Genomic DNA, 12,174 nt, shown 5'->3' on the forward strand with positions numbered 1-12,174 from the left:
GTCTGGTCATGGGATCATGCATTACGGTACGAGTAAAGTGACTTGCCGGTAACGAGATTGAACGAGGTATTGGGATACCGACGATCGAATCTCGGGCAAGTAACGTACCGATTGACAAAGGGAATTGTATACGGGGTTGCTTGAATCCTCGACATCGTGGTTCATCCGATGAGATCATCGAGGAGCATGTGGGAGCCAACATGGGTATCCAGATCCCGCTGTTGGTTATTGACCGGAGAGCCGTCTCGGTCGTGTCTACATGTCTCCCGAACCCGTAGGGTCTACACACTTAAGGTTCGGTGACGCTAGGGTTGTAGAGATATGAATATGCAGTAACCTGAAAGTTGTTCGGAGTCCCGGATGAGATCCCGGACGTCACGAGGAGTTCCGGAATGATCCGGAGGTGAAGAATTATATATAGGAAGTGCAGTTTCGGCCATCGGCAGAGTTTCGGGGGTCACCGGTATTGTACCGGGACCACCGGAAGGGTCCCGGGGGTCCACCGGGTGGGGCCACCCATCCCGGAGGGCCCCATGGGCTGAAGTGGGGAGGGGAACCAGGCCATAGTGGGATGGTGCGCCCCCTTTGGCCCACCCCATGCGCCTAGGGTTGGGAACCCTAGGGTGGGGGAGGGCGCCCCACCTGGCTTGGAGGGCACTCCACCCCTTGGCCGCCGCCCCCCTAGGAGATCCCATATCCTAGGGCCGGCGCCCCCCTAGGGGAGCCTATATAAAGGGGGGAGGGAGGGGCTGCCGCACCCTTGACTCTTGGCGCCTTCCTCTCCCCTGCGACACCTCTCCCTCTCGCAGTAGAACGACGAAGCCCTGCTGCGGTGACTCCTGCATCCACCACCATGCCGTCGTGCTGCTGGATCTTCATCAACCTCCCCTTCCCCCTTGCTGGATCAAGAAGGAGGAGACGTCACGCTGACCGTACATGTGTTGAACGCGGAGGTGCCGTCCGTTCGGCGCTAGGATCTCCGGTGATTTTGGATCATGTCGAGTACGACTTCCTCATCCCGTTCTTTGAACGCTTCCGCGTGTGATCTACAAAGGTATGTAGATGCATCTGATCACTCGTTGCTAGATGAACTCATAGATGGATCTTGGTGAAACCGTAGGAACATTTTTGTTTTCTGCAACGTTCCCCAACAGTGGCATCATGAGCTAGGTCTATGCGTAGTTCTTTTTGCACGAGTAGAACACAATTTGTTGTGGGTGTAGATGTTGTCAACTTTCTTGCCGCTACTAGTCTTATTTTGCTTCAGCGGTATTGTGGGATGAAGCGGCCCGGACCAACCTTACACGTACGCTTACGTGAGACCGGTTCCACCGACTGACATGCACCAGTTGCATAAGGTGGCTGGCGGGTGTCTGTCGCTCCCACTTTAGTTCGAGCGGATTCGATGAAAAGAGTCCTTATGAAGGGTAAATAGAAGTTGACAAATCACGTTGTGGCTTTCACGTACGTAAGAAAACGTTCTTGCTAGAACCCTATTGCAGCCACGTAAAAACTTGCAACAACAATTAGAGGACGTCTAACTTGTTTTTGCAGCAAGTGTTTTGTGATGTGATATGGCCAAAGTTGTGATGAATGATGAATGATATATATGTGATGTATGAGATGTTCATGCTATTGTAATAGGAATCACGACTTGCATGTCGATGAGTATGACAACTGGCAGGAGCCATAGGAGTTGTCTTTATTTTTTTGTATGACCTGCGTGTCATTGAGAAACGCCATGTAAATTACTTTACTTTATTGCTAAACGTGTTAGCCATAGTAGTAGAAGTAATAGTTGGCGAGCAACTTCATGGAGACACGATGATGGAGATCATGGTGTCAATGCCGGTGACAAGATGATCATGGAGCCCCAAGATGGAGATCAAAGGAGCTATGTGATATTGGCCATATCATGTCACTATTATTATTTGATTGCATGTGATGTTTATCATGTTTTTGCATCTTGTTTACTTAGAACGACGGTAGTAAATAAGATGATCCCTCATAATAATTTCAAGAAAGTGTTCCCCCTAACTGTGCACCGTTGCGACAGTTCGTTGTTTCGAAGCACCACGTGATGATCGGGTGTAATAGATTCCAACGTTCACATACAACGGGTGTAAGACAGATTTACACATGCAAACACTTATGTTGACTTGACGAGCCTAGCATGTACAGACATGGCCTCGGAACACAGAAGACCGAAAGGTCGAGCATGAGTCGTATAGAAGATACGATCAACATGAAGATGTTCACCGATGTTGACTAGTCCGTCTCACGTGATGATAGGACACGGCCTAGTTAACTCAGATCATGTTATACTTAGATGACTGGAGGGATGTCTATCTAGGTGGGAGTTCATTGAATAATTTGATTAGATGAACTTAATTATCATGAACTTAGTCTAAAATCTTTACAACATGTATTGTAGATCAAATGGCCAATGTTGTCCTCAACTTCAACACGTTCCTAGAGAAAACCAAGCTGAAAGACGATGGCAGCAACTATACGGACTGGGTCCGGAACCTGAGGATCATCCTCATAGCTGCCAAGAAAGATTATGTCCTACAAGCACCGCTAGGTGAAGCACCTGCTCTCCCTGCAGAACAAGACGTTATGAACGCTTGGCAGACACGTACCGATGATTACTCCCTCGTTCAGTGCGGCATGCTTTACAGCTTAGAGCCGGGGCTCCAAAAGCGTTTTGAGAGACACGGAGCATATGAGATATTCGAAGAGCAGAAAAGGGTTTTTCAAGCTCATGCCCGGGTCGAGAGATATGAAGTCTCCGACAAGTTCTTCAGCTGTAAGATGGAGGAAAACAGTTCTGTCAGTGAGCACATACTCACTATGTCTGGGTTACATAACCGCTTGACTCAGTTGGGAGTTAATCTCCTGGATGACGCGGTCATTGACAGAATCCTTCAGTCGCTTCCACCGAGCTACAAGAGCTTTGTGATGAACTTCAATATGCAGGGGATGGAAAAGACCATTCCTGAAGTATTTGCAATGCTGAAATCAGCAGAGGTAGAAGTCAAAAAGGAACATCAAGTGTTGATGATGAATAAAACCACTAAGTTCAAGAAGGGCAAGGGTAAGAAGAACTTCAAGAAGGACGGCAAGGGAGTTGCCGCGCCCGGTAAGCAAGCTGCCGGGAAGAAGCCAAAGAATGGACCCAAGCCCGAGACTGAGTGTTTTTATTGCAAGGGAAGTGGTCACTGGAAGCGGAACTACTCCAAATACTTAGCGGGCAAGAAGGCCGGCATCACGAAAGGTATATGTGATATACATGTAATTGATGTGTACCTTACCAGTACTCGTAGTAGCTCCTGGGTATTTGATACCGGTGCGGTTGCTCACATTTGTAACTCAAAGCAGGAGCTGCGGAATAAGCGGAGGCTGGCGAAGGACGAGGTGACGATGCGCGTCGGGAATGGTTCCAAGGTCGATGTGATCGCCGTCGGCACGCTACCTCTACATTTACCTATGGGATTAGTATCAGGATCTCGTTTAATTCGAGATGACTACTCATTTAAATCCGAGAATAATGGTTGTTCTATTTATATGAGAGATATGTTTTATGGTCATGCTCCGATGATGAATGGTTTATTCTTAATGAATCTCGAGCGTAATGCTACACATATTCATAGTGTGAATACCAAAAGATGTAAGGTTGATAATGATAGTCCCACATACTTGTGGCACTGCCGCCTTGGTCACATAGGTGTCAAACGCATGAAGAAGCTCCATGCAGATGGACTTTTAGAGTCTCTTGATTACGAATCATTTGACACGTGCGAACCATGCCTCATGGGTAAAATGACCAAGACTCCATTCTCAGGAACAATGGAGCGAGCAACCAACTTATTGGAAATCATACATACTGATGTGTGCGGTCCAATGAGTGTTGAGGCTCGCGGTGGCTATCGTTATGTTCTCACCCTCACTGATGACTTGAGTAGATATGGGTATGTCTATTTAATGAAACACAAGTCTGAGACCTTTGAAAAGTTCAAGGAATTTCAGAGTGAGGTTGAGAATCAACATGACAGGAAAATCAAGTTCTTGCGATCAGATCGTGGAGGAGAATACTTGAGTCACGAGTTTGGCACACACTTAAGAAAATGTGGAATAGTTTCACAACTGACGCCGCCTGGAATACCTCAGCGTAATGGTGTGTCCGAACGTCGTAATCGCACTCTATTAGATATGGTGCGATCTATGATGTCTCTTACCGATTTACCGTTATCATTTTGGGGCTATGCTTTAGAGACTGCCGCATTCACTTTAAATAGGGCTCCGTCGAAATCTGTTGAGACGACACCGTATGAATTATGGTTTAGGAAGAAACCTAAGCTGTCGTTTCTAAAAGTTTGGGGATGCGATGCTTATGTCAAGAAACTTCAACCTGAAAAGCTCGAACCCAAGTCGGAAAAATGCGTCTTCATAGGATACCCTAAAGAAACTATTGGGTATACCTTCTACCTCAGATCCGAAGGCAAGATCTTTGTTGCCAAGAATGGATCCTTTCTAGAGAAGGAGTTTCTCTCGAAAGAAGTAAGTGGGAGGAAAGTAGAACTTGATGAAGTATTACCTCTTGAACCAGAAAATGGCGCAACTCAAGAAAATGTTCCTGAGGTGCCTGCACCGACTAGAGAGAAAGTTAATGATGATGATCATGAAACTTCAGATCAAGTTGCTACTAAACTTCGTAGGTCCACAAGGACACGTTCTGCACCAGAGTGGTACGGCAACCCTGTCTTGGAAATCATGTTGTTAGACAGCGGTGAACCTTCAAACTATGAAGAAGCGATGGCGGGCCCGGATTCCGACAAATGGCTGGAAGCCATGAAATCCGAGATAGGATCCATGTATGAAAACGAAGTATGGACTTTGACTGACTTGCCCGTTGAGCGGCGAGCCATAGAAAATAAATGGATCTTTAAGAAGAAGACAGACGCGGATGGAAATATGACCATCTATAAATCTCGGCTTAACGCTAAGGGTTATCGACAAGTTCAAGGGGTTGACTACGATGCGACTTTCTCACCCGTAGCGAAGCTGAAGTCCGTCCGAATCATGTTAGCAATTGCCGCATTCTATGATTATGAGATATGGCAAATGGACGTCAAAACGGCATTCTTTAATGGTTTCCTTAAGGAAGAATTGTATATGATGCAGCCGGAAGGTTTTGTCGATCCTAAGAATGCTGACAAGATGTGCAAGCTCCAACACTCGATTTATGGGCTGGTGCAAGCATCTCGGAGTTGGAACATTCGCTTTGATGAAATGATCAAAGCGTTTGGGTTTATGCAGACTTATGGAGAAGCCTGCGTTTACAAGAAAGTGAGTGGGAGCTCTGTAGCATTTCTCATATTATATGTAGATGACATACTTTTGATGGGAAATGATATAGAACTTTTGGACAGCATTAAGGCCTACTTGAATAAGAGTTTTTCAATGAAGGACCTTGGAGAAGCTGCTTATATATTAGGCATAAAGATCTATAGAGATAGATCAAGACGCCTCATAGGTCTTTCACAAAGCACATACCTTGATAAGATATTGAAGAAGTTCAATATGGATCAGTCTAAGAAGGGGTTCTTGCCTGTGTTGCAAGGTGTGAAATTGAGCTCAGCTTAATGTCCGACCACGACAGAAGATATAGACGAGATGAGTGTCATCCCCTATGCCTCAGTCATAGGGTCTATTATGTATGCCATGCTGTGTACCAGACCTGATGTAAACCTTGCCGTAAGTTTGGTAGGTAGGTAGCAAAGTAATCCCGGCAAGGATCACTGGACAGCGGTCAAGAATATCCTGAAGTACCTGAAAAGGACTAAGGACATGTTTCTCGTTTATGGAGGTGACGAAGAGCTCGTCGTAAAGGGTTACATCGATGCTAGCTTTGACACAGACCTGAATGACTCTAAGTCACAAACTGGATACGTGTATATGTTGAATGGTGGAGCAGTAAGCTGGTGCAGCTGCAAGCAGAGCGTCGTGGCGGGATCTACATGTGAAGCGGAGTACATGGCGGCCTCGGAGGCAGCGCATGAAGAAATTTGGGTGAAGGAGTTCATCACCGACCTAGGAGTCATACCCAATGCATCGGGGCCGATCAAACTCTTCTGTGACAACACTGGAGCTATTGCACTTGCCAAGGAGCCCAGGTTTCACAAGAAGACCAGGCACATCAAGCGTCGCTTCAACTCCATTCGTGAAAATGTTCAAGATGGAGACATAGATATTTGTAAAGTATATACGGACCTGAATGTCGCAGATCCGTTGACTAAACCTCTCCCTAGGGCAAAACATGATCAACACCAGAACTCTATGGGTGTTCGATTCATCACAATGTAACTAGATTATTGACTCTAGTGCAAGTGGGAGACTGTTGGAAATATGCCCTAGAGGCAATAATAAAAGGATTATTATTATATTTCCTTGTTCATGATAATTGTCTTTTATTCATGCTATAATTGTGTTATCCGGAAATCGTAATACATGTGTGAATACATAGACACCAACATGTCCCTAGTAAGCCTCTAGTTGACTAGCTCGTTGATCAATAGATAGTCATGGTTTCCTGACTATGGACATTGGATGTCATTGATAACGAGATCACATCATTAGAAGAATGATGTGATGGACTAGACCCAATCCTAAACATAGCACAAGATCGTATAGTTCGTTTGCTAGAGTTTTTCCAATGTCAAGTATCTTTTCCTTAGACCATGAGATCGTGTAACTCCCGGATACCGTAGGAGTGCTTTGGGTGTACCAAACGTCACAACGTAACTGGGTGACTATAAAGGTATACTATGGGTATCTCCGAAAGTGTCTGTTGGGTTGACACGGATCAAGACTGGGATTTGTCACTCCGTATGACGGAAAGGTATCTCTGGGCCCACTCGGTAATGCATCATCATAATGAGCTCAAAGTGACCAAGTGTCTGGTCACGGGATCATGCATTACGGTACGAGTAAAGTGACTTGCCGGTAACGAGATTGAACGAGGTATTGGGATACCGACGATCGAATCTCGGGCAAGTAACGTACCGATTGACAAAGGGAATTGTATACGGGGTTGCTTGAATCCACGACATCGTGGTTCATCCGATGAGATCATCGAGGAGCATGTGGGAGCCAACATGGGTATCCAGATCCCGTTGTTGACCGGAGAGCCATCTCGGTCATGTCTACATGTCTCCCGAACCCGTAGGGTCTACACACTTAAGGTTCGGTGACGCTAGGGTTGTAGAGATATGAATATGCAGTAACCCGAAAGTTGTTCGGAGTCCCGGATGAGATCCCGGACGTCACGAGGAGTTCCGAAATGATCCGGAGGTGAAGAATTATATATAGGAAGTGCAGTTTCGGCCATCAGGAGAGTTTTGGGGGTCACCGGTATTGTACCGGGACCACCGGAAGGGTCCCGGGGGTCCACCGGGTGGGGCCACCCATCCCGGAGGGCCCCATGGGCTGAAGTGGGGAGGGGAACCAGCCCATACTGGGCTGGTGCGCCCCCTTTGGCTCACCCCATGCGCCTAGGGTTAGGAACCCTAGGGTGGGGGGGGCGCCCCACCTGGCTTGGGGGGCACTCCACCCCTTGGCCGCCGCCCCCCTAGGAGATCCCATCTCCTAGGGCCGGTGCCCCCCCTAGGGGAGCCTATATAAAGAGGGAGGAGGGAGGGGCAGCCACACCCTTGACTCTTGGCGCCTCCCTCTCCCCTGCTACACCTCTCCCTCTCGCAGTAGAACGGCGAAGCCCTGCTGCGGTGACTCCTGCATCCACCACCATGCTGTCGTGCTGCTGGATCTCCATCAACCTCCCCTTCCCCCTTGCTGGATCAAGAAGGAGGAGACGTCACGCTGACCGTACGTGTGTTGAACGCGGAGGTGCCGTCCGTTCGGCGCTAGGATCTCCGGTGATTTGGATCACGTCGAGTACGACTTCCTCATCCTCGTTCTTTGAACGCTTCCGCGCGTGATCTACAAAGGTATGTAGATGCAATCCGATCACTCGTTGCTAGATGAACTCATAGATGGATCTTGGTGAAACCGTAGGAAATTTTTTGTTTTCTGCAACGTTCCCCAACAGGTGCTACCCGGCTAGATTCTTTCAACCGTAGTGGCTTCGCCTTTGGCAAGCTACTTTGATCCAAAAAGCTGTATATATGGAGAGCTCTTCGGCATAAAAAAAAGTTTCTTTAGAACGAAATTATATGGGCATACGAAAAAGTTTCAATGCCCCGTCAATGCACATTGTTTTATAAATCAAACTATTATTTTTTTACAAAAACCATATGATTGGATTAGGAATGCGAGGAACTCTTATCCTGTTGTTTTTTTAGAAAAATGTTCGCATATTGAAATAATGTTGATGCATTTTGGAAAATGTTTACCTTTTTATTTAAAATGTGTTCATATAATTATGAAATGCTTTTTCCTGTTTAAAAAGATGTTTGTAATTTAAAAAGTATGCCTTCGAAAAAAGATCATATCACTTAAAAAGTGTTGATATGTTTTAAAAAGAAAGCTCATGTATTTAAAAGAAAATCCATTTTAGAAGTAAGTGAGAGTATGAGGGACGGTGTATGAACTAGGTGCATGGTCTAGCTTGTGGAGGGCGGCCCTCACGTCGAGCTTGACTGGATTAGTTTTAAAGTTTAAAGCATTCCTTTACACTAGCGTGGTTCAATGACAAGTGTATCTTGCAGTAGCTAAAATCGTTGTCTTGAGATTGACCACATTCAAACACCTTGAGATAAACTGATCTGTGAGGGTTGAACCATGCTTATGGTGCTAGGGGCATATGTTTTTTTTTTCATTCGTTGCAACACACAATCATTTTTGCTAGTAAAAAAAATATCACCAACGATTTCCGAGCCATACTCTTGTAAACGGTCTGTTAGGGATAGACAGACTGTCCTGTATCCGTCACGTTCCACTGTTACTTTTTTTTAAGAGGTCTGTACTTTTCTCAAGAGGTCTGCACTATACCGGCGCGCGGGTCCTCCACTGGAACGTCAACTATGCTGTTGCCTACGTCTCCGACGATCTGTCATCGACCGCGACGACAGGGAACTCCACCCAGATATGGAGGACCTCCGATCCTTGGCGCCATGGGCTCAAAGGCATGCAGCTAGTCGGCACCTGCAACGGGCTGATCTGCTTGTGCGATAACACCAAGACTAAAGGCGGGGCCATCACCCTGTTCAACCCCACCACCGGCGATGGACCCACCGGTACAACTTCAAGGAAAATATCCCCTGGCCGCACTTTGTGTACGGGGAGTATGTACTCATGTGCAAAGGGTTGTCATATTATGGACACCGGCCGGAAGTCAAACCGTTGTCGGGCTGGAGGCTGCTGTGCGACAATGTGATGCGGATCGGACACCAAGACGAGGGGATGTTGGTTGCCAAGATGAAGCGCGAGGGTAGAAAGGGCAACTACGAGACGTTTGCCTATGTCGAGACCACTGAGCCGCTAAGTATTTACACAATAAATCATTAAATATATTTGAATAAGTAGAACACTTGGTTACCTCTATGGTGAAAATAGTTAGTTTTAAGTACTATATGAGACGTTGTTTTAGTTTTAGTTACACAAATTATCAAGTCATGCACCTACACAGCCTTGTAAATTACGAAATGGTTTTTCAATTGTGAGATTTACAAATTTGAGAATAAATTATGTACATCATTTGACATATATAAATACTTGGTTACCTCTATGGGCGGTGCCAGGTCCGCCAACAGGTTAGAACACTTGTTACCTAAATGGTTTTTCAAGTGTATGTTGTATAGGTTCGCCAACATGCTTCATTGTCTACTTGGTGGTTGGCACGCCTTGTTATAGGATGCTACCAACCGGGCAGGTCGGAGGTGATCCGACCTGTGACCAAACTGACTTGATTCTAAGGGGTCGCGCGCTTAAGAGAAGGAACATGTGAGGTTGGATCCGACTCCACGAGTCAGATGTGATCCTACTCGGATTCGGATCCAGGCCGAACAAAATTTGGACTTTAGGATCCGTGCGAGGCTCAAGTGTTGAGCCCGAGACAGATGCCTATATATAGTGTAGGTGTGGCATACGGTTTCAGTTGACCGTTTCAGTGCTGTCACTAGGGTTTTCCATGTGTTGCAACTAGTCACCTCCACTCACCGCCGGCTGTGTGATCGAACTTAGCACTTCGCCGCACGGTGTTCCTCTTGCACGCGAGAATACCGTTAGAGGCGGTGCACTTGCGCTGTTCCAGCGAACCTATACGTGGGAACCGATGACTGGTTGTTCGAGGAAGATCGGACGAGGAGAAGACGAACACCGTGGACGCGCTGTCCCAACTCTTCTTCGCTGCACGACACTACAGGTTTAGTGGTAATGATCCGTGATCTATCAATGCTAGCATGTTCTTGGATGTTTCGCAGATAGAAATTTTTTATTTGCAGTCTACGCACCCTAACGTACATCCCAACAAGAAATAGAGATTTAGATAGAAAGGGCAACTACGAGACATTTGCCTATGTCGAGACCACTGAGCCGCTAAGTATTTACACAATAAATCATTAAATATATTTGAATACTAGAACACTTGGTTACCTCTATGGTGAAAATAGTTAGTTTTAGTACTATGAGACGTTGTTTTAGTTTTAGTTACACAAATTATCAAGTCATGCACCTACACAGCCATGTAAATTACGAAGTGGTTTTTCAATTGTGAGATTTACAAATTTGAGAATAAATTATGTACATCATTTGACATATATAAATACTTGGTTACCTCTATGGGCGGTGCCAGGTTCGCCAACAGGTTAGAACACTTGTTACCTAAATGGTTTTTCAAGTGTATGTTGTATAGGTTCGCCAACATGCTTCATTGTCTACTTGGTGGTTGGCACGCCTTGTTATAGGATGCTACCAACCGGGCAGGTCGGAGGTGATCCGACCTGTGACCAAACTGACTTGATTCTAAGGGGTCGCGCGCTTAAGAGAAGGAACATGTGAGGTTGGATCCGACTCCACGAGTCAGATGTGATCCTACTCGGATTCGGATCCAGGCCGAACAAAATTTGGACTTTAGGATCCGTGCGAGGCTCAAGTGTTGAGCCCGAGACAGATGCCTATATATAGTGTAGGTGTGGCATACGGTTTCAGTTGACCGTTTCAGTGCTGTCACTAGGGTTTTCCATGTGTTGCAACTAGTCACCTCCACTCACCGCCGGCTGTGTGATCGAACTTAGCACTTCGCCGCACGGTGTTCCTCTTGCACGCGAGAATACCGTTAGAGGCGGTGCACTTGCGCTGTTCCAGCGAACCTATACGTGGGAACCGATGACTGGTTGTTCGAGGAAGATCGGACGAGGAGAAGACGAACACCGTGGACGCGCTGTCCCAACTCTTCTTCGCTGCACGACACTACAGGTTTAGTGGTAATGATCCGTGATCTATCAATGCTAGCATGTTCTTGGATGTTTCGCAGATAGAAATTTTTTATTTGCAGTCTACGCACCCTAACGTACATCCCAACAAGAAATAGAGATTTAGATAGAAAGGGCAACTACGAGACATTTGCCTATGTCGAGACCACTGAGCCGCTAAGTATTTACACAATAAATCATTAAATATATTTGAATACTAGAACACTTGGTTACCTCTATGGTGAAAATAGTTAGTTTTAGTACTATGAGACGTTGTTTTAGTTTTAGTTACACAAATTATCAAGTCATGCACCTACACAGCCTTGTAAATTACGAAGTGGTTTTTCAATTGTGAGATTTACAAATTTGAGAATAAATTATGTACATCATTTGACATATATAAATACTTGGTTACCTCTATGGGCGGTGCCAGGTTCGCCAACAGGTTAGAACACTTGTTACCTAAATGGTTTTTCAAGTGTATGTTGTATAGGTTCGCCAACATGCTTCATTGTCTACTTGGTGGTTGGCACGCCTTGTTATAGGATGCTACCAACCGGGCAGGTCGGAGGTGATCCGACCTGTGACCAAACTGACTTGATTCTAAGGGGTCGCGCGCTTAAGAGAAGGAACATGTGAGGTTGGATCTGACTCCACGAGTCAGATGTGATCCTACTCGGATTCGGATCCAGGCCGAACAAAATTTGGACTTTAGGATCCGTGCGAGGCTCAAGTGTTGAGCCCG

The sequence above is a fragment of the Triticum dicoccoides genome, chromosome 1A (genome assembly GCF_002162155.2).
Source record: "Triticum dicoccoides isolate Atlit2015 ecotype Zavitan chromosome 1A, WEW_v2.0, whole genome shotgun sequence".
Lineage (NCBI taxonomy): Eukaryota > Viridiplantae > Streptophyta > Magnoliopsida > Poales > Poaceae > Triticum > Triticum dicoccoides.